This window comes from Bactrocera latifrons, unplaced genomic scaffold (genome assembly GCF_001853355.1).
Source record: "Bactrocera latifrons isolate USDA-ARS-PBARC rearing strain unplaced genomic scaffold, ASM185335v1 scaffold_220, whole genome shotgun sequence".
Classification (NCBI taxonomy): domain Eukaryota; kingdom Metazoa; phylum Arthropoda; class Insecta; order Diptera; family Tephritidae; genus Bactrocera; species Bactrocera latifrons.
Window position 1 is genome coordinate 313,410 of NW_017535742.1, and position 24,458 is coordinate 337,867.

A 24,458-nucleotide genomic window follows, 5' to 3' on the forward strand; every position below is an offset into this window, starting at 1 on the left:
TTTTTTATATAAGAAAAAGTTGGGAAATTTTTAAATTTTTGTTACATGAAATAGTTGCCAACTACGTAAAATTTCAATTTTTTTTATCTAAGTCCTTAAAAACCATTTGAATTTTGAAGAATTTAGATGTGAAATAGTTGGCAACTCTTAATTTTTTTTAATTATTATATATTGTTATATATGAAATAGTTGGACATTTTGTATATATTTTATTTCAATAATTTTTTTTTGGAATTTTTCGATATGTAATATGTGAAGTAGTTGGCAATTCGGTACAATTTAAATTTTTCGTTGACAACTTTGACAAATTTTTATGTATGTACATATATTTGAAGGCATTTAAGTATGCAATAGTTGGCAATCTTTAAATTGTTTAATTTTTTGCGTTGTTATGTRAGAAATAGTTGGCAACTCTTAATTTTATTTTTTATATTATATATTGTTTTATATGAAATAGTTTTCAATTCTGCAATTTTTTCTTTAATTTTCGATGCGTTTTATAAGATATGTTTGGCAACTCTGAACATCTTCAATTTTTTAATTTTAGTCCTTGACAACCATTTGTATATCAAAGCTTTAATTTTACAATTTCCAACTACTAAATTTGTATATAGCTGGCAACTCTAGTTATATTATATTATATATGTTAATTTATGTTTACTTTATTTATTTTTTAAAGTAGCACTTATCAAAAACCGTTTTGACCCACTATTTTTACCCTTTCTCTTTTTCCCACTCCAAATCTCACCTTCTAGATTTTCACCCTTCGCTAGAATTTTTATGACCTCCATACATGTCATATTTCTGCTGGTTGTACTTTTCGTACGATTTTTTTCTTAGCTTACTTTCATTGCCATAAACTTTTCTTTAAGCTGCCGCAAAATTTGTACCCTCACTATGCAACACCCAAAAGCCATTTGGCTGTCCATTGTCCAACGCGCATAAAACCTAAAATGTGTCGCAAAGTTGTCGCAGCCTTCATTGTGTTTATGGCTGCCCATACACATATACCCACACACATACACTATTATAAATACACTCATATAGATATAAGCTGTTAGCCCGCAAGGCACGCGAGACCAGTTACACTCTATTAGGGTTAATTGTAAGTAAATGTGACGGTTTTATTAAAACTTGCTGTGACAGCGAAGGCACACAGCAATATGGAGTATGAACTTGTACATATACATATAAAACACACACATACACAGGCTTATATTTCGGCGAAAATGGAGAGCATATTGCTCAGCAAATTATAACTTGCGACTTGCGACTTGAAAAATAATTTTCTTGGCTTTAATTGTGTGCGCTAGACGCGGCCATTATGCGCTTTGTTTTTATTGCCGCTATTTTTGTAATGCTTATTGCTGGTGGTGTGCGCCTGAAAGCCAAGGCTGCAATTAACTTGAATGTGAACAAATGTGCATTTTTGCGGTCACACGCAGCAACAGTGTGCCACAAAAGTAGTGGTAATAGTGGAAAATGTATTTATTTTTATTGCCATAAAGTTGTAACACATTTGCTACATAGCTAACTTACCGCTTTCACTTTCATGCGGCATGCCACACATATGTGCCACATGCATGTAACGATCGTAAACTTAATTTTCCGTAATGAAGCGGTTAATAGCTTTTTATGTCCACATACAATGTGTGACCGTACCGTAACCAGGTTCCAACTCCTTTGGGGTTGGTCTGAGGGTTTGAGTAGCAGGCATTGTCCTTGCCACACACAATTATAGATGTTTGCGAACTTTCCCAGCGCATAAGTCACTTAAGTGCGGCATAAAGTATCATAGCGCTAAACTTTGTGATAAATTTTGGCATTTTTTTTGTTCGCTTTCGGGCACATGCATGCGCCCCAAATCCCTGTCCGGTGAGTTTTTAGCCAAAACTTTTGCTCGCTTTAAATGCTAAATCGTGCATTTGAAACTCTCTCACACTCAGCCGCCACTATTTGTGCCATGTTACCCAATATTCTACTTTCTAGTTTTATTTTCTTGTGTGAAAAACTTTCTTAGAACTCACTTTTTGATCCCTGACCTATAAATTTCCAGCACAAATACGCAGACACGCACATAGCCACCCTCCAAGGGAGGCGCTCAACCGCTTCGGCACTCCTTTGGTTTGGGGCTGAGCGCGCTCCACAGCGCTTACTTTGTTGTATACACAACTCTATCTCTCTAACTATGCATATGTGTATATGTGTGAGTGTGTCCTTGCTGCTCTCCCTCTCCAGAGATTCGCTGAGTAGTATAAATGACATGAATTAAAAGTTTTGGCCGAATCGTCGCCAGCATCATGGTTTTCATTCTTGTTGTTTAAGTGCTCTAAAAAGTCTTATCATTTGTTTGTGTTTGCTTTCATGTTTGTTTATTCTGAACACTCACTTACGCGCTCAACTACCACTCACACTCTCCTGAAGAGTTTTCAAACTCTTGTCTTGCAGTTGCACATATATAACCGTACTTTGCTTTGCTAGCGCAACCTAATCTTGGTGTCACAGCATTGCTTGCGTTTCAAGTATTCCCTTTCCGCTGCAATCAGCTCATGCTACCAGAGCTTGCCTTAGGCTGAGCGCACAGTGGCGCTAAGCGCAAATTGGTCATGTGCACAAAGTCAGAGAAATAAACGTGTATTTGTTGTAGGTTAACTGCACGTTATCTTGACACACTTTTGGTTGTCTCATACTTGCTTTATTTGCCGCAACGCTTTGACTTTCGCCGCACTGTCTTTACAGCCTTAGCTTCCATACCTATGTATGTATGTCTCATTTACGCTCTTCGGTAAGTGTTTTCGTTTTCTTGCGTTTACTTTTAGTTTTGTGTTTGTTTGCTGTATTTTACTGCTTTTTATGACTTTTGCGCTTCGAGCAAAGGGAAAAGCTCGTTCACATAGTCTCCGCTTCTTACCTTTGGCCGTTGGCGTTGATATTTGCATTGGTTGCGTTCGCTATAACTGCAGTTAGTGCCACAATTCCGACAGGCATAAAAGTTGGCTTTGAAGTTTGACAAAAAATAAGCTTAGCTTTTTAATCTTAGAATTGGATAGACTTTTTTATGACCTGTTATTGCGCATAGTTTTGCAAGTATCGGTGATTTAGTTACTTTGTAATGTAGCTTAGTTGAGTTAGCAAAAACTGGGATCCTTAAGTGGGTCAGGCAGAGAGAAATTAATTGTTATGTTTCTATTCATTACTTCAGTCTTTATTTTAACTATTTACGGTATTTGCCGTTATTTTGAACTTAGAAGGAAACAGTTCAATTGAAAAGTTTCCGGTCTACCATATTAAAGTACATGTTTTTTCTTTATTAGAGCTGTCCACCCAAGTTTTCTTACATTTGCGTAGTACGAGTTTTTCATTTGCTTCAAGCACAATACATCCTTTACTTCAACATGGACTGAGGTTTCGGCGGTCATATCTTCATTCGATGAAAATTTCTTCTCAACAAGCATTCTTTTGGGATCTGAGAAAAAGAAACCACTGCTGAGGGTCAGTTCTGGAGAATACGGTAAATGTGGAATCAATTTGAAGCCCAATTCAAAGATTTTTGTCACCAATATCTTTTCCTTCAAATGCGATCGTCGTTTGTCCCTCTTACGATCCAAAACTGCTTTGTTAAAGTGTCTGTTGATGGCCGTTCTTTTCTCAAGATTGTCAAAAAAAAAAAAAAAAAAAAAAAAAATAGTTACATAGTTGCGAACATAGGTTCATCGTATGCAGTCCACTCGGATGACTGTCGATTGCACTTCGGATTGAAATAATGAATCCATGCTTCATTAATTGCCACTTAGCCAAAACTCAGGTTTATTATATTTGAATAGCTTCTAAAACTTCTACCAATCCTCAACGTTGTTTTTGGTCAAAACTTAGTTCGCACGACACCCTCTTTACACAGAGCTTTCGGACACTCAAAAATTCGCGAATGATATGATGTATACGTTTAGTTAATATCTTTACGGTCATTCAGAACTATTTTGTGGACTCTTTTGATGTTTCAGTCGGTAACAATTTCTTTTGGACATCCACTGTGTTCTCCCGGTACTCACTTCATCACGTCTAAACTTAGCATACAATACCTGATGGCTGATTTTCCTGGAACAGTGTCCGGAAACTCGTAATCAACCTAAGTTTTTGCTTGAACTGAGAATTAGCCTGTTACTTAGGGCATTAGAATGCCTAATTGTATTGCTTGTGAATTGGTTTGGTGGTGGCTTGCATGCAACTTAAATATGTATGTAGATATATGATAAGGGCGGAAAACTAATACACTAATACACTATATAGCAAATATACTTGTATAAATATGTGTTCATACATTCGAAGTTCATTGGCATAACAGGTGCATTTGATGCAATGAATTTCCAACATGAATGTGCACAATAAGCTGGCAACCATTTACGGTAACAATAATACACTCACTGAAAGCTAAATTGTTTCCCCGAGTTCCATTAAAATCATTAGACCGCTATTTGTTGTAAATGTTTGACTGCTACTAAGAAATTAAGTGCCATATATGTCGGTACACAAATTTCATTAGAACTCCCCGCACTATTTTCTATAGGTCCTTCGAGCTCACCACATATCTTATTCCTTTTTATTTCTGTTACACATATATTTAACATTAATGCCACTTCATTTCGTAACTTGCCGCCTGACGCTCAACTTGTCATCCCCTCTATAGAACAGCAGTCATTTACTTCTTTGCGTGTTCGGCTCGTTGCGGTCGATTAACACAATAATAAAGTGTAGAACCCAAAAATAAGAAAAGTGTTCCTTTTTATATTGCCGCCTGAAATGAAGTCAGGGGTGAGAAAATCATTTGAAAAGTTTTTCTACAAATTTTATTTTATATTAACTACCGTTCACTTTTAATGGTCGAAGAAGGTGCAAGTTGGAGTGTGAGAGTATATTGTGCGAGGAAGTAATTCTTTAGCAAATGGAGTTTTTTAGTGTAACCAGGGTTGTTTTAGGGTTTGTTAAATGCTGAGAGGGAATGCTGAATTTATTTAAAAGCATGTTAAATTAATTGCTATAAGTTAGCAGCCGCAGAAAAGTGACAAAAAAAAAAGAAGAGAAGGTAGGCCGTCGGAAATGATACCTCTTTCATTTTGTTGTAAACACACTCCTCAGCGTTAAGTGAATTATATTGCACTATCTTCATTGAGATATAGTACCTTTTACGGTTTTAATTGTGAGAGGAACTCGTAGTCATAAAAATCGACTTTTCTCTTCTCGTGAAAACGACTTGCGGCCTCATATAGTCCGTTTTCTTAATGTGTCATTTTCGTCTTTCCAACTTGTCCGATTTCGAATTTTCACGTCGGGAAATTGACTATAAACTTCTGCGGTTCGAAAAGATCTGAATGTTTATTTATATTGGCATAATCGTACGATGAGATGACGGTGACTGATGACATGTGGTCCATGTTCACCGTTATTAAGGCAAAATTAGTAGATATGTTATTTAGCGACATAATTGATCTATCCCTAATGGTTTCATGAGCATATGCGTTGAGGCAAATGACTAGACAGAAATGGTTTAGCCATAACTCGATATAAAACGGAACTAGTTTTATTTACTAGGTGATACAAAATCCCTCTTCATACTCTTCCCTCGTCCGGAGGCTCTATTCTTCATTTAGTGAATGCAGTACTTGGGTCTTGTTCTTAATAGAAAGCTCTAATAGAGGCCAAACATCCGCGGAGGATAGAGTGAGAAAGGCGTTATGTTGTTTTAGAGGAGCAATTGGAACGATGTGAAATCTAATACCAAAAATAGGGTCATAGTTCTGTGAATTCTTAGCTAAGCTAATAATGTTTTACGGGATCATTATCTGGAGGAGCGCGTTCGGAAAATCGACACTATGAACACACCTGGAACGTGTTGAAAGATCTGCCCTTTATTTGGCTTTACGTTGAACCAAGGACAACGCCAACAATGGCACTCTATAGTATTCTACACGTTGCATCTGTTATGTCTACAGGTACAGGCGGTAGGTACTTAGCAGCGAAATATGCTATTAGACTTATAGGCACTGAAATTCTCCAATACTCTACCATCGATTATATTCTCTACCATCCACCGCACCTCGAAATCTTCAACAAGCGATTCCGTCTTTGCTTACATACCTTTGAAGGATTTTTGGGCTGGACGAAGCCGTTGAAGGAGAGAAGCAGTGAACTTTTCCAAGGTTAAATCGAAGTTAAGAGGCAGAGTAGCGGTTGGAGACTTCTGTCGGTAGCTCTCCATCAACTCTAGTTTCAGACCATCAGACCACTATAGCTTCTGTCAAGTGTAGGAGACTGCCATCAAGGTATCAGTCGATATTTGAAGTGCAGCGTTCTATAGAGAGCTATGCATTCACTCTGATGGCCGAATGGCCATACTGGCTTTGAGCTCGCTGACTCTATGCTCAAAACTTTTTGCGTCCTACGAACCGTACCGCTGGATCTCCAGTTAGCATGACAGGCGCTTTTCCCCAACCGAAATTTTTGCAACTGCGAGAACCGTAAGTGGTCCTCTGAACTAGTTGTAATTAGTAGCGTCAATCTCGCACCTATTGTAGATAAGCTTAACTGTATATAGGAAGCGGATTCTGAATAATCTTGTCACTTTCTTATCTATTACCGAGCTAATGCCAGATTGCTATTGAAATATATCGGTAGATTACTTATGAAGAGCCTGGCGAGTTGGCGATATTCATTAATTTAATAAATTGCTTAAAACATTTTGTCGACCTCTGAGGTGATACACTTTAAGATACTTGACCATGTAAGAACCATTGATATTGAATTAACACTACGACCTAACATAACCTAACCAATAAAGAAAGCTCATTTACAGTTTCTTTGAATGTCTTGAGAATAAATTTTATTTAGATTCTTGGTATACCTGTCTTCACAGTATTTTGGTCAAAACTTCTCCACATTTTTTGTTCGAAAGCTAATTAGTCTAGTGTGCTACGATCTTTAAAAGTGCTTTTAAGATGAAAAAGTATATCAAAAATTATGCCGTTTGCTCATGAAACAAGAAATTGTTAGAAAAACCGGCTTGTTTTTAATAGCCCTGCATGTTTAAATAAGACATTAATTGGTGTTAGGGTAATTCAAAACATAGTTGGCATTGCTCAGAGCAACGCCTCTCCATTAAAATTTGCAAAAAATAAGAAAACCAGGTCATATGCACGTAGCTTCATACACTCTGCACACATTTTCTTATATTGAAATTATGTAACTTAAAAGCGACGGAGAAATTCCGGGCGCGTCTCACCAGACCTTCCCTCTGCCATTTCTTGTCCCCCTCACGTTTTCGAAAAACCCCTCGCTATGCGATCTATTTGCTGTAAAGCGATTTCACGGCTGGTCCCTTGCTTGGTACTGCGTTTTATTTTTTACACACCACAACAACAACGTTATCAGAACACATCAGTACACAGCGTGGCGAATTTCAAGTTATTTTTAAGTTTTGTCATTTATTTGGAACGCGCGGCGGCGGTCCCCCTTTTGAATTGGGAAACTGTCTACTTGAAACACAAAAATTTACAGCAAATAACTTTGCTTTGATGTCGAGGGTGATTGTTTTCAGTTCGTTTTTTTATCATGCGGTAATGGTGGCGAGAATAATAGACGCTGCGGCTGGAGGTGGGCACTCTACAAGCACGCGATATTTAAGGCTGCCCATGCCATTGTTTGTGTAGCAAACAATCCATACATTCGCCTAATGCTCTTTAACTGTATAAACAAAAAGGGAAGTGGCGACAATGCTATGTGGACGCTGGCATTTGGCATGCTTGCGCAGAGCGCATAGCCGAAGCATAGACTGATGCTAAGGCTCAGCACATAGTGGGGCATAATTGTACTTGGATTTGATGAAAGCGAAAGGCAAAGCTTGAGTATTATTATATTTTGCGCATTTAAATTGAGCGTTCTTCATCGCGCGCAACGCTTTACTCTGCGCTTAGCCTTAATTTGCGCATGTTGCAGCGCCGCGCCAGCATATTGGCTGCGGTTAGTGCTTACACATTCCGAATATGACTGCTGTTGATAGCGCCTGCTATTACTTTGTTATTGTTGCCACCATTTGTTGCACATCACTGTGTTATTACTTTTTCGTACAAGTCTGGCGGGTGTCAAGCGTTGCGACCGCACTGCAAATGATGCGTTTCAAATTTGTCACAAAATGTGGTAATTTTATGGCTTATTTTGTGAGCGTTTCCTTTGTTACTTATTTATTATGTGCTTTGTTGCTTCGTATATTTGAGCGAATTTGTCAAGGCTATAAATTTCAGTAGGCGCTCAGCCATTTACTTAAGCGCTATTAAAAACGTTTTTTTCCTTAGCAGTTAAAAATTCGTAATGGAATGTGAAGCTCAAATGTAAATGGCTTCTTTTTCACAGAAATATCTGCTTTTTATAAATTTTTTTTTTATTCACAGTCAGACAAGGTCCACTCTTTTGCATTACGCGAAAATCCCATTAAATTATGCGCCGCGTAGTAACGTAAATAATTTTCGTGAAAGCGCCGCGTAAAAATATTAGTAGAAAAGTATTTGAAAAGCTAAAAATTGCCAAAAAACATAATGAAATGAAATGGCATGCAGCGAAATTAAATCTAAAGCTCATAGAAGTCCGTATTACTGACACAAAAAGTACACCGTAAGTTCAACTTCCTACTTTTGCCTTTTACTTAAATATGCATTGCATTGTGGTAGTAAATTTTGTGTCTGTCCAACGGCGTCTGTCCTGCGCTGCCATGTCGACGACGTTGTGGCGCATAAATGATGTAAAAATGCCAGACGTCCGCTACTAAACTACCACGCTGTTGTTCGAAAGTATGCTTAATATTTAACAGGGTGATTCAAAGGAATTATGTTTACTTCAAGGGCTAAGTATAATACTCAAAGTATTTTTAATGATTTTGATCGGATAGTTTGTATGACATCTAAATGCCATACCGGTCCGAGCTGAGCAATAACTTTGGATATTGAAGCCATACATCATATCAGTATAAGGGGTTCACGCTTCCTGCATATAGCACCGTTGCCATCAGACTTAGATAATCCGATAAGAGGATGAGATAGGTGATTAGATGACTGCGAGTCTGGACACTCTGCAATCCTCGCACAATCGTTTCTTCGCTTACAAACCTTTGAGGAATGTGAACTCGGTGGAGGAAATGGGTTGTAAACTCTTTTTATGGATGGATCAAAGCTTGTGGGGAGGATTGATGAAGCAGCACACTGTTATGAATTTGCTAGCAGCTCCAGTTTTAGGCTTTCTGACCACTGCAGCGCCGTCAAAGCGGAGGTCGCTACCATAAAGGTAATCAAAGCGTAGCCTTCTTTAGACTGTGCTCTCAAGGCTAGTAGAAGGATGTGTACATATCTACTATCGACTTATTTTACGATTCCACTGGTTTGTCAAAGCGGTATTGTATGGAACTGTAAGGCTGATGAAGACAGGTAACTCAGTTTCAAAAAACGCGGAATTCGAACACGTGGAAGCCGGTTGGCTTTTGGTTTACTGCTCGACTGTTGGATCTCATACCAGCTGACTCACTCTTCGCCCTCAGCAAGGTCTCGCTTTCAATGGGTATAAGAGTTCTAACTGGATGCTGTCCGATCGGGATTCATGCATTAAGATTGAACATCTCAACGGATGCCACCCGCTTAACATGCATTGGTCTGATATTGGCGGTTCCGATAAATGGGTGGATTCTTGGGAAAAAATTATATACAAGAGATTATTGCGAGTGTGTACAGACGAACAGGCATGGCTAATCAACTCAGCTCGTCGCGCTGACAACTAAGACCGCGCTCCTAATATAAGCGAACCTGCATTCGAACTACCCTGTATAATTTTCGTTCTAACTCTTCGAAATTTAATGTAATAAATCCTAGTGGAAGCAAGTAGCCATACGGAGCACCCTGTCTGTCAAATATGTCATGCGGACGTAATGTCAGCAAATACCCATTCGAAACCCCCTGTATGTTTTCTTTTAGATTTTTACATTACATATTTTTTTAAGACCTAGCCTATATATACCATTTTACTAATTCTTACTCCCTCTGGCATTGCCAACGGAGTAACTTCTATCGAATCACCCTGTATAATTTTTTTAAATTCTTGAAAACGTCATTTTTAGTTCCAGCTCTTCCAAATCTGTCGTTGCAGACGCAATGTAAGCATATCTTCGAAGCACCCTGTGTATTTTTAGGTTTTTCTATTATGTACATTTATTCTTTTCAAGATTTAGTTTATATATACTACTTTATTAATTCTTACATCTTTTAGCATTGCCAATCGAGTAAAAGCAAGCCTCCACTCGAACTACCCTGTACAATTTCTTGAATTTCTTAACAAAAAAATAATAATTTCCAGTTCTAGCGCATAATTTTCAGCGCAATTTTCACTAACTGCTAACATTTCATTCATTCGCTTTTATTTGCTTTGTATACTTAATGCGTCTTCGGACGGCACAAGTTTCTGATCCCGCTTAACTGCTTTATATTTTTTCTATTACATACATTTTAGATTCACTTAACATGTTTTTCGCCGAATGTCATGACTTTTTTCTAATTTGTTATGCAGCGGCTATAGCCTAGCATTTTATTTCGCGCAGCTCTCTTTCTTGCTCTCCAAACTTGTGCGCTGTCTACATATTTTATCAAAGCAAAGCAAAAGACTCGTGCTACCAAGGCTTGGCATTGCAATTCGCTGCTGCGCATACTTTTCATCATCTACTTTTCCTCTTCGCCAACCGCGCCGCTCACTCTCCACGCTCTGCTTACGTGCCCCTAATAGTCGACAGTGCAACGCTGTGTACTCCCGTCCGAAATTTCTTGCTCCTTCAGTGTTTTTTACGCCCTCTCAGCCTTGCATAATTTATGACCGGCATGCAAATAACAGTAAAATCGCATGGGGTCTATGGTGGTAGCGTCGCGCTTATTTAAATCTGTTTGAATTTTTATTCTCCGCCACATAATTTTCGTGCCTTTGTAGTTTCTTTGTGGCTGCCGACTGCTGAGTGCTGACTACCTACTGCCGTCCGCCGCCCGATGATTAAGTGAAAGTGCAGCCTGGCTGCCGGTCGGCGCTTTTGTTGTGCGCCGCATTCCGTCATGGCTGCTGGTAAGCTCTGTAGTTATGCATGTAATACGACTGATAATAAGCGCTTACAACAAAATGCTTTTTTTTCCCTCACATTATATTTCTTACACCGAAATTTAAATAGGGAAAGGTTCTTTATAAAGTATTTAAAGTGGGGGTTTTAATGGTTTGGGGCTGGACATGCTTTTTGAACGGAGGAAAAATTTGTATACTTTATGTTTTTTTGCTTCTAATTTTAATGCTGACGTATATTCATTTAAATATATCCGTCGTGGAGATTCAGTCACGATAAGAACCAAATTTGAATAAACGAAATTTCAGTTCTTTCTACCCCTATCTACCTATTACCTTTGTCGCTATCTCCGAAAAATTATTTTTATTTGCCTCTTCATTTATCTTTATCTAATAATAATGCCTCCTAAGGTCTTTTAGGAAAACTGTATGACTTACTGCTGGAAACTCGGCTTTAACCGCTTAGGCGGGGTCTATATTAATAAAGAAGAAGAGCTCTCATGGGGATGTAAAGAATTTCGGGCCTATTAGCATCTCCTGGTTTTCATTAAAGACGCTGGATAGCTTGTGTACCTGTATATCAGAAGCAGCATAACAAGAGACTTGATGTAGTGGGCTCAGTCCGCTTTCAGCAAAGGCAGATTCCTAGTGCTTTGTAAGCCGTTGTGTTACGGCTGGTGGAAGCGTTCGTGTATAAGGAATATGGGGTTGGAACATTTCTTCATATTAAAGGAGCACTAAACTAAGTAGTGCTCTGTACAGGTTTGGAGTTGAAATGAGCCTTAAGCATCTTATATAATATACTGTCTTCTTAACGACAGAACTGCATGCTCTAGGAATGGTCAATAGAGGCATCCCACAAGTTAGCGATATCTACTTTACTCTAGATCTCAGTGGTAAATGACTTTGAGAAAGAGCTCGAAGGACGAGGCTGTCGGATGATAATCTATTCAGATGATGGTTCTTTTATGGTTAAGGGTTATGGTTACATTTTACAAGTACAAGGGTACCTCAGAGTGGCAGCCAGCTGGGGAAAAAAGCCGCTTAGCTCCAAATAAACTGAACTCCTGCTACTGAACTGAATTTATTGTCTAATTGGGATCCTCTTGATTTAACACTGTCGAAAAAATGAATTACTTGGACCTCAGCCTTCATGAAAAGCTGGCACAGCAGTCCAATGGACAGCGTGAGGAAAATATTGGTTACCTTACATTGCTGTTAAGGAGCTATTGGGAAGCGATGACACTTCATGTGATTCTATATATAACGTAGCTCCCATGAACATAGCCGGCAGATGCATTACAGCAAAGGTTGCTATCCGAAAAACTAGCGTCTGCATTCCTGATAATTTGGATCACGAAAATTCCTTATAGCGGCATTTTCTTTGCGCTCTTACCTCCTTCAGCTATGTGGGTGGGTTGGAGTTGCTTTAGAAAAGTCGCAATGAGATTTTACACAGATATATTGAAGTTCAAGGAGAGTGGAGACTTCTCTTCTCAAACAGATTGGAACGTAAAAGGTCCATTGAACTGTTGGCTCTTAGCAAGGTTCACATCGCCGCAATAATAGGCGTCCTAACTGGACAATGTTCCTCTGAGTCCTCCTCTCTGCTTTCTTTTACAATGAGACATGAGATCTCTAATTAAAGCCTTTACTGCTGCTTGACCAGAGAAGGCTCCAGCATTCACTTTAACTTGCGAAAGCAGTCTCGTCAGGCTATATTTATCACAGTTGGAAGCAGCAGTGGGAAAGACAGTAGCCTTATGTGGCTTAAAATTGCATATAGCGAATTTCATTATGAGGTCCCAATATAGTCTCCTTAGCCTATAACGTAACTAGAACCTCTAAATATTTATTAAATGTTTTAGTATCACATTTTTGTTGTTCTAAACCGACAACACCTGCGGACTTGCTACCCCAGAAGTCACAACAGCTGGCGGAAAGCGACCATAAAAAAGTCACAACATATGTGCACCGTTATAGTGGCATTGCAAACACCTTTCTGTGTATGTATGTACTTATGTGTATCTATACAAATATGCAAGCACACATCTCCCTTTTTGAGCGAAAACAAAGCCTTTATCCAATTTATTTCAATCGGCACATTTTTGATGATTCAATAAAGGAAGACAACAACAATGCCATGAGTATTTCAACAGCCGGCACATTAAAGCTCAACAAAGTCATATGCATAAAGCATAAAAGCGAAAATATCTTTTATAACGCACACAGTTACACACATTACAGTGCGTCGGCGTGCGTGTTAGGTGTTGCAGGGGAGTCGTGACACGAACTCGTAAAATACAAGTGGTGTAAAAAAATTTCGAAAATATGTCGAAAAACAAACATAAATAAAGCGGCGACATTTGAAGTGAGCGACGCCGCGAATTTTCAATAAATGTCATAAAAAATATTGATGGCGCTTTTGGCACCAAGCGGACGTTTTCGGGCGGTAGAAAGTGTGGGGCGCAGTGCTCTAGCGTTACTAAATATTAGCGTTTTTTATGGTGTAGAACAGTGGTGTGCGAAATATATATAATCCCGAAATTTCGGGATTTTGAATTGTGAATTTCGGGATCCCGAATTTTACGTTTATTAATTTAAAGCGCTTACTTGGTGATGTAAAAATCTACGCTTTACTCTCCTAAATAAATATAATAATTCGGGATCGCTGTGGAAGGCCCTTATTTTTGGGTTATAATAGATTGGATGTACATTAATACCAAAGAGAGTTGCTTTAAAGTTTGCAAAAAAAGCGTATTTTTTCCATTAAACCTTATATATGATTTTCGGGATTTTCTCAAACAATACCTCCATAACCTTAGTAAAGCGTTGTTACCAATCTAAACATTTTAATTTTTCGTTGAATATATAAAAACGGAGAAAGACCTAAGGAATTTTCATTCAAACCGATATGAATTTGGGATACGAAATTGGGGAAATTGGTATCCCGAAATATTTAAAATTTTTTTCTCACTTTCTGCAAATATTTTTGTGGTATAGTATAATATGCAATTGGTATATTTGTCGATATAAATTCGGTACACAAAATTGCGCAAATCCGGATCTGGAAATATTTCGGGATATTTTCAAAAACTGATTACTTGCAAAAATATGTTTATTTTAACAGACACTTCCACAAATTTTGGAAAATCTTGACAACTACTTGCGAAAATCGGAAACAAGAAATATTTCGAAATTTTTTCAAAAACAGGCTACTTGTAAAAATATATTTATTTTAACTGACACTTCCACATTTTTTTTTTGAAAAATTTTCAAACTACTTGGGAATACTATTCAAATTACGAAAATCGGGATGCCGAAATATTTCGAGATTTTTTTCAAAAACAGGTTACTTAAAAAAAATATGCTTTTTTATAGAAACTTTCAAATTTTTGTGAAAAAATCTTGCACAAAAATCCGGACTCCCATACTACAGGTATACCACATACCATTGAATGTCACCTCGCAACTGTCATGAAGGCGCAGACGTAAAATACGAAAACTTTTCATATCGATCAAAATATTTATCCGTGCTGTAAAAGGGTAATAACCGAATTTTGGCGTCGATAAAAATAAGATAAAAGTACATTGAAAGGCAAACGGACGATAAGGCTAAACTTGAAGCATATGCGAATGTGAAAGGAGGCTGAGGAAAGAAAATTACAACGATTGTGAGTAAAGAGAAATATTAGATAGAGGAAAGGTGGAAAAGAAATTCCTTTACAGCTGTCAAGAGAGGCATGTGGATGCCAAAAAAGTTTCCAACAAACAGCATACAGTCGTGTACGTGAGCATCAAGTGAGTTGAGCGTGAGTTTAAATAGTGAGGCAAGGTGTGTTGCTGCAACGAAACTAACTTTTAAGTTGGCCATACGGTTGGTGCAGAAGAACGTGCCTAGGGAGGTCACGAAACAAGCCTCTTTAAGTAGTGTGCCTTTCCAACAAAAAAAAAAAAAAAAAAAAAAACACCTGCATAGTTGGCTAACGAGCAATCTCGCGTACAGTCGTGTATTGACTGATTTTTTCGTTGTTGGACTGCCACTGTGTTATCGCGACTGCCACTTTTCTTTCAACCTACACGGGACCCCAACTCTTCAACATCCGTTTCCGCTTAAGTGCTTCCCACATATCCGCTGTTTTGTACTTGCTTCCTTGCGCTTCGGCTAAGCAACATATTTTTCGTTTCAGGCCGCGTTTTCCGTCTTTGCTTGGCGTTTTTCCATTTTTCCATTGAAAAGCTGAATTTGAAAGAAACGAAAAAGAAAAGAAAATTGCCGCAAACTGCGAAATGTCACGGCGGACATGCATGTGTGCCCTTAGCCGTGGCATATTTGTTCGTGTATGACCCCACTCTCCTGAGAATTTCCCTTAGTCATTTAATATTCAAGCGTTGGCGAAAAGAAAGTCAAGGAGACTGCTATAAATGTCGGTGTGGGGTGGTATATTGATTACATATTTCCAGCAAATTGATTTTTGACTGCCAGGGAACTGGGCGTGTAAAGTGCGCGAGGCCCGGGATGTCCGAAAAATTCATTTTAGAAGAGTGCAGGTTGTGGGGTGTAGCGTGATATTATTTAGCTTATATTAGAGTGAAGTGTGTGTAATCTAGATAAAACAGGAAGTTTCTTATCTCTTGAGGTATAACTGGCGATAAATATAGTGGCGAAGGGTTTTAAGAAGCTTTGCGTGATAATCAATATAGGGGTTCTTTACATAACTAGACGAAAATGTCTTATGAATAAATTTTGGTGATAGATGACATACTCGTATTGTAGGGTCAATAATTAGTTAAGGATTATGAATGCTGAATAGTGTACCGCTTAACATTAGTGATTAATGTTGAATTATGAGTCATGAATTATGAATTTTGATTTCTGAATTCTGTATTACGAATAAAGAAATATGAATTATGAATTGCCAAATATGAATTGTGAATTTTAATTTAAAAATATTCAAAGTTGACTCATGAATTATGAATAATGACTTACGAATTATGAATAATTATGAATTATGAATTGCAAAATATGAACTATGTATTTTAAGTATGAAGAAGTCATAAGGCTTATGAATTATGAATTATAAATTATGAATCATGAAATATGGAATTTTGAATTATGAGTTAAGAATTAGGAACTAAGAATTAGGAATTAGGAATTAAGAATAAGAATTAGGAATTAACTGAAAATTAGGACCGAACCTTTTGATCATTATATCCTTTATATCATCGCCTTTCAAAGACAGTCAAAATGTCTCTCAGATAATGACAAACCGTTTTCAATTTTAAAGTCAAAAACACTTAAAAACAACAAAAAAGCACAGAAGTGTTGTTCATTTCTTCGTAACTTCATGCGTGTGGGTACGAACATAAAAATTGTCACATCATTGGCAAACTCAATGGAGTCGAAAAAAGGAGGCAAATGCTTCATTTATGTAGATTTCAGCTGCAGCTAGAATGCTGCCAAAGCTTTGTGAGACTGAAGGGTGACTCGTATGCGCATACTGAATGCGTGTAATATTTGTTGTGCGAGTCTTCATGTATGTGAGCTAGTGTGCTTTTTGGGGCGCTTGATTTTTGACACATATGAAATTGGGAAACGAAGTCAACGAGAGTAACGCCGTGAGCAAGTGGGTGGAGACGCCGGCAGTGAAGTACAGGGAACTTAAGTGCGCGTTAAGAATAATAAGGCAGTGGCGCGTATTTTCTCCCTCATTTCCTTTGCAACTTTTTCACCAAAGGTATATTGAATTTAACATACTTTACGGCGCTAGGAAAAATAAAGAATTTTTGAGCCAAAGAGGGAAATCGTGTATGAGTTTACCCTTGGCATTATTGCTATTATTGCGCTGCTGACTTAATAAAGCTTTAAATTTCAGCTTCCGTTTCACACACCCACAAATGTATATTAAATTTTTTGTTTGTTTGTGCGCTTGATTTACATTAAAGTGCGGGTGTTTTGATCAGAATCAAAAATAAATATATATCTAGGTAAATTTTAAAATAACTTTAAAGCAGGCGGAACTGTTTTTGTTTCTTTCGCACCACGCAATGACTTTTGTTGTCGTTAAAGGTGGGGGTACACACACACCGCTTATCTTTTTGTTTGCGGCATTGTTATTATTTGCATAACGCCTAAAAGTATACTCCGCTTGTGGTACTCTGAAAGCGCTGGTAGCGTTCTCCATCTTTTACCGTTATGCGCCTCGCTATTTCCATTTTACTATTATTGTTTTGCTTATTATAAGTAATTTTATTTTTTGCCGCCGAAAACATCTTGCGGTTGTTTGCTTTTGGTTTTTATCTCACTGTCGGGCTCCTTGGCGCCCGCAAGTATGCCACATTACTGTGTCGCACTGCAATGTAAACAGTTGCGCGGTGCGGTAGCATTTGCGCGGCTTGTCTGGCATTTTTACACGCCCATTGACTGACTTGACTGACGTTCAAACACTCAGCGTTGCATACAAAGTATTTAATTATTTGCTTTTAATTAAAAACATACACAAAACTGGAGCTGACGGCAGTGAGATGCGTGTTGGCGTCTGGTGTGTGATCGTCTGCTGTTCCGCTGTAGTTTTTTCCGTTGTTAAGTTGAAGTATACTTCTTGGCGCGTTGTTTTGCTTTCAGCAAAAGTAGCTAAAGGAAAAGTAGCTGGCTGGTAATTGGTGGTTCGTTACGGTGTTTTTAAAGCAGAAAATATGGCATTGTTTATTTTAAAGTTCCCTGAAGGGAGGCTAAGTATTATTTGGCGGTTTTGGTTTGACTTTTGTGTAGCTATGGTATTAAATAATGTTTTAGAATATAAAATGTTTAAGAATAACTAATGCTTTGGAAGTATTCAGTAATTTTTGTAGCAAACATTCGAAAAGTATGCTGTATTTTTGCAATCGCAGCATAAAAGCATACCAAAAGGAGTCTAAGAATTTATAGAATTTTTTAAATATGCCTTCCGAACAGCTCCCACATTAAAGGGCTTACAATGTAGAATAAGACATTAAAACCTAAAGGCAGACTATGAAAAATTATGAAATTATTCTTTAATTTTTAGAGAAAACGACTTGGAAGTATGTTGCCCTTTCGGTAGAGGAGCATAAATGCGTGGCATGGATGAACATGCTTTTTGAGCTGTTTCAATATTAAATGACTTATAATGGTTAATAATAAACTGTTTTTATACTATATTAAATCCAAAATGTAGGCTGTGAAAATCTTGTTTTGCATGTAATTGTTAATTTTTGAACTGTACTTTTGATATAGGTGCATAAAAGTTTGACAAAAGCACCTTAAGAGTTGGTAGAATATTTCCATCGCGCTTTCTGAGCTTTTTTCCACATTAATAGATCGGCACTGTATAATAAAAAAATGTTCATATACTGTATTCAATCCTAAATGTAGACTATGAAAAAATCTTATGACAGTTTTAATAATTTTTTGAGGAAAAAATCCAAAAAGTATACTGTAATTTTGGTATTGTAGTATAAATGCTAGCCAAAAGGAGCCAAAGAGCTGGTATAATTTTCCCAATATGCCTTTCGTGCAGTTTGAACATTATCTAGTTTACAATGGATAAACAAAAATTATTTTTAAAATTTATTGCAAATGTAGACTATGAAAGTATTCGTTTCAGGTCTTCTTCACTTTTGGAAAGAAATATTCTTAATGTATGCTGTACTTTTGGTCGTGGGGTATAAATGTCAGTCCAAAGCAACCTAAGAGTTTTCCAGTTTTTCAATGTAATTTCCGAGCTGTTTTCACAATAAATGGCCTATAATGGATAATTGTGTTTTCTGCTGTATTGGATCCTAAATGTAGACTATGAAAAATTCCTTTGACAGCATTAATTGGTTTTTGAAAGAAACACCCTAAAATTATGCTGTAATTTACCTATCGTAGCATAAATGCATGCCTAAAGGAGCATAATTTTCCGGAAACTCTTTCCAATATGCTTTCTGAACTATTTCGACATTAAATGGCTTACAATGTACTATATAATACAAATTCGTTTTATATTGTATTGAATTATAAATGTAGACTAATAAATTTTGTTTTTTTAATAAAATACCTTAAAAGTGTGTTGTGTTTTTGGTATTGGAACATAGACGCATGCCAAAAGAGCCAAATTGTTGGAAATAGTTTTCCAAGATCATTTTGGAGCAGTTTCCACATTTAATTTTTTCCTGATATAGAACGTCAATATCAGCAGCTAAAATTCTATTATTAATTTAGCATATCTAATCCTACTAAACTGTTATTTATGACTCAAAAAAATCTATTTATTTTCTTATTGCATATGTACTTTCAGGTAAGCTTTATGGCTTTTGTACAGCACAACGTTTTCCAGTAATGACTCGTAAGTAATTTTTGCACGAAATTAAGAAATTAAATGCGATATTTTATGAAGTACAATGAGGTAGACACAGAAAGAGGCATACACTAATTAAAAATTATTTTGGCAAATTAATGAACATTGTGTAGCCCTATATGTGCTAAATGGGTAGTGGAAGTATAAGCGGATATTCAATCGCACAATGTAATTACCCACATGCTAGAAAATTTGCCGAAAAAGGGGCGAAACATGAGTCAAAGATGTAAGATAACAACAACAAGTGTTTAATAAAGTTTTGTGCCTTAATGTATACACATGTATATGTTTGCCCTCATACATTAACAACGCTGCGCTGTACCACAGAGCGCGCAATACATGCAATGAACCGCCGCTAGCACTGGAGCCCGCATACACAGAGTGAAAGCGTTGCAAATTCGCACCAACGCCGAACTTGTGGCGCCCCCCAACTTTTCCCAACATTTCTGCATTTTGCACTTCATAAATCTTCACTTCATTGCGCACCCTTTGTACGGCTTCGATGGGCGCACTGTGTGTGCGCCCACAAGACCCACACTGATAAAACAACAGCATCACCAATCACCATTAGTGGTGGCAACCACCACCGGACTAGTGCCATCAGCGCCACCAGCCACCAGTTAGCCCATGTGCCGTTAGACAGGCAGGCGCCACGCTAGACTCTAACTACTTAGCTGCTATGCTCGGCACGATAATGCCATATTTGCTGCGCGGTGACCACTTGCGCTCACAGCCACTCTGTTTGCCGCCTTGTTGGGGGCGCTACGACCGCTTGGCAGTCAGTTCATTTGTAACGCCCGGTTGACCAGGCGATTTCATTGAAATGATAATAATTGGATTAGCGAAACATTTAGCAGGCTCAGCAGCAGCGGCGGCAGCAGCATCAAGCATTCGCTGGGGTCGCACAGCGCGCAGGTGTGGGTGGGCTGGCTGTGAAGGCGCTAAAGAGATTGGCATGACCGCATACATGGCAGGCAAGCGGTGGTGGAGGTGACGCTGCCGTTGGCACTGCCAACTCGGCAGATAGTGCCGTTGATTTTGTTGCTCCACTTGTTTTTGTTTGCTTGCCTTTCATTATTTTCGTTACAATTCCCGTTGTCTATTACAGCGGCCACGCCTGACGCCGCACAAAGGCTTAAAATGTCGCAGTCGGGCGAGTTTGCCTCAAAAAATATTCGGTGCGCGCTTGACAGCAGACAAGTTGATTCAAATTTGCAAGCCTTTTTGACAGCTAAGCTTTGGAAAATACCAAAATGTAGTTGTTAGTAGTGGCGCGAAGATAGAGTTTCCAAAAATTTTGCGTTGCCCAAAATTTGCCTCCCTTCTGCTACCGTTTTTGAGAACATGTCGCGCTTAGATTTCGCTTGTCAGCTTGGTAGCTGCTTGTCATTGATGCAAAATCCACAATTTATAGAGTCATTTTGAGTAACTGGTGGGTGGTGAAATATTGCCGAAAAATATGAAGTGCGATAGCAGCAGAAGCGCTGGAAAATATAAGGAAAAGACATGCTGTGTATGGTCTGTGAAATTTAAATCGTGGTTTGCCAAATTTAAAGGGAACTAGTTGAAGTTTTCGTACATGTTTTCAGTCTAGTTGTGCTCTTAAATTTATATAAAATTATAACTAAAATTGAAACTTTCTAAAAAACTCTTAGTTTGATTTTATATTTTTAGTGAGCCTTTAAATCTTTGAATCCTTCTGGAATAAACGATAAGAGTTCAACATTCGTTCAGGAATATTTTTTGGAAAGACTTGTTGTCAAGTATGCCTTATTCATATTGCAATGTGGCGCCAGTTAGAGATTTCAAGCGAAGCCATGTCCGTCTCCACCTGGTCTTTCCAGGCTTTCCACGTCCTCTGCTTCTCCCAGCGGTAGTACCCCCTCGAATACTTTTAGAGCGTTTTTATCCATATGGACGACATGACCTAGCTATCGTAGCCGCTGCCTTTTAATTCGCTGAACTATGTTCACGTCGTCATATATGTTATACAGCTCATCACTCCATCGACTATGATATTCGCCGTTGCCTTTCTTTCATAAAGTCGTAACGTTGACTCGTCAGATATTCTCATCGTTCATATCTCTTCACCATATAATTTGCAGGACGAGAATAATGAGTGACTTATAGAATTTGGTCTTTGTTCGTTTACTTCTCATTCGCCTACTCAGTCCGAAGTAGCACCTGTTGACAGGAGTTATTCTGCGTTGAATTTCGAGGCTAACGTTGGTGTTAATACTGGTTCCAAGATAGACGAAATTATCTACGACTTCGGAGTTATGACTGTCAACAGTGACATGGGAGCCCAGTAGCGGGTATAACGACTGTTTCTTTTATGACAGGATATATTTCGTTTTGCCCTCGTTCAGTACCAGACCCATTTGCACAGCTTTCTTATCCAGCCTGGAGAAAGCAGAGCTAATAGCGCGGTTGTTGAAGCCAATGATATCAATATCATCGTCGTACGTCAGCAGCTGTACACTCTTATAGAAGATGGTACCTTCTCGATTAAGCTCTGCAGCTCGAATTATTTATCGAACGCGTCTGTTTACGCAGCCGCAGTAGTTTAGCGCGGGTATCAAATTCAGACATAGCGACATAAATTCAGTTTCTTTTCGTGTTGTCAAAGGCAGCTTTGAAATCGACGATTTGTGGATGTGTGTCGATTCTCTTTTTAGTGGTGTTTTCCACGATTTTGCGCATGTTGAACATCTGGTCAGTTGTTGATTTTCCAGGCCACTGGTTCGGTCTAATCTGTCTGTTGACTGATTGGTTTTAATCCTTCACACAATACGGTCTATGGAACCTTATATGCGATGCTGTGAAGACTTATCCCACTTGTCTTTGGTTAGGTTTAAGAAAATGCTGCTCGAAATTCAGGCGAACTCTTAGCGATCAATAATAGTGGCAACCGATCTTCCTATGTCTGCTTGCTCATCTTAAAGCTGTTATTTGCAGCCTTCCGAGACCTTTTTTGGACCTTCTTGCTGATCTTTGGAGTTGGTTTCTTGCTAGAACGGGCATGAATTCCGAGTTTTTCAGAACTATTTTGCTGTGTAGGGGTACAAAGCTATTTATTTGGGAGTTTGTGAAGGTGTGACCACTAGTGTCACTGCTAGTTTTAGTTCACTGCAACTGCTGTTTGCGAGTTCTGCTTGCAGCTGCACGTCAGAGCTCTTTACTTGTTAAATTCCAACGCCCTCAATTATCCTGTTCTAGTTTAAAGTCTTTACGAGCAGTTAGAAACCTGCAAGTCGCTGCCTCAAAGCCAGCTGCTGTTGGCGTTGTTTTCTTCTAGTATTACGTGTCCTTTGAACAAATTTGTAGCAGACTTTTTTGTCAGTTGTCTAGCTGTACCTCACAAACTCTTGCTGCGCATCGGTGTGTTACGTAACCAATCTCATGCCTTGAAAGTTTTAAGTCGTCATTGAATACTTGTTCTGGGGGTGCAGAAAAATATGAAACTTATTCCGAGTTGTCGTAGAAAGGGTTAAGTAATGAGTTTGTTTTGTTCCCACCCATCGCATAATTTGTTTTCCAGAGACACATAAATAACCCTTCACCTTATACAAACTGTTACAAGTAACAGTAATGTAACGCTTCGATTGCGTATCGAATGCCATTAAATCATACTTTAATTATTTATAAGTGAAAGCCATGCAGTGTGAAAAGTGCTGGTTGGGTGGGGGGTTAGCGGGCGAGATATTCGCTCATTTTCAGGGTATGTCCTTTTGTATGTCTTCGCTTTCATCATTTAGCTGTAGGTCATAATTAACGCAGCGGGAGATTTGCTGCATTGTCCTTAGCAAACTCTCAAAGCCATTTAAATACAGGGTTAGTTGAGTTATGTAAGTAAGTACGCCTTTCAAGTAGTATTGAAATTAATTGTGTGGGAGTGTACGGTTTCAACTTGCTTTATGTATAATTGATACGCTTTAATGCTCTTAAGCCATAAAACTACGTGCAATATCGAATTTCGAATTTAAAATTTTTTAAAATTTAGTAATTAATTCAGAGGATAATATTTCTCACTGCAAGATTCCTTTAAAATTCCTACAAAATGCTAGATATATAATATTGTTGCTCACATTTTTTCCTAATTTCACGAAAATTTTTTCCTCCAATTTTCTAATGAGTTATGCGCTCAAAACTGCCTCTCTCTCACTTCTTCCCCCCACTGACGCCATAGATTAATTAATTTATTTACGATTTTCACAAAAATATATTCAATTAAGATTGCGGATGACAGTGGAACAAGCGCTTAAATTAGAAACGCGTTGCTACCAGAAATTTCACGGCAGTTAACGGTGAAAACAGTGGGGTAGCGGTAGCTTAACAACGCTACTGCGTCGTAAAATGGCTCGCGGCCAAGGATTAAGTTACAAATTACGAAATTTCCATGACGGCCAATAAATGAGCACATAGCGCTAACAACAACAACAACAACAATAACAACAGTGGCAAGGAAACATATATACATATAGTGAAGCGCATACGCATATGGAGATGAACAAATTGAAATCGACTGGAGCCGCGGATAAAACGGGAAAATGAGCGCAGTCACGTGAATTTTACGCACAAACTGTCAGCGGGCGGGGGGACTGGTGGGGTGGTAGTGGCAGCGTTGCTGTGATTTGCATCAGAGTGGCTGGCTGCGGTTGTGTATCGACGACCTCTCTGGTGGGAATTCGTTGATATATTTATTGAGTGTCATCGAGCGCAGCAAACCTGACAATGGCTGTGGTAGAAATGCCTTGTGCGCGAATTAAATGCGAACGCTGAGCCATTACGAAGATATTTCTAGCGCCGCCATCGAGTACGCTGAGCAAAAACCAAACAAATATATAATTTATGCAATTATGCTGGAAAATTGGTGAGTGCTTATTCAGTGGGCTGTGCGCTGGGCACTAACGTTACGGTTTATGACAAACGGCGGTAAAAGCAATTTTATTATTTTCAGGCTCGCAGGAGACA

At 38.4% G+C, this 24,458-nt stretch overlaps 1 protein-coding gene and 1 long non-coding RNA gene across 2 annotated transcripts in view; both read left to right on the forward strand.

Moving 5' to 3' along the window:
- Window positions 1-24,458, forward strand: part of LOC108968596 (spondin-1) — a 165,737-nt gene that overhangs the window by 40,190 nt on the left and 101,089 nt on the right. The gene's annotated exons all lie outside the window — the stretch shown is intronic.
- On the forward strand, window positions 14,561-15,546 carry LOC108968599. Its single transcript, XR_001993343.1, has 3 exons — window positions 14,561-14,798; window positions 14,854-14,925; window positions 15,315-15,546. It is a non-coding gene; the product is annotated as an uncharacterized LOC108968599 (long non-coding RNA).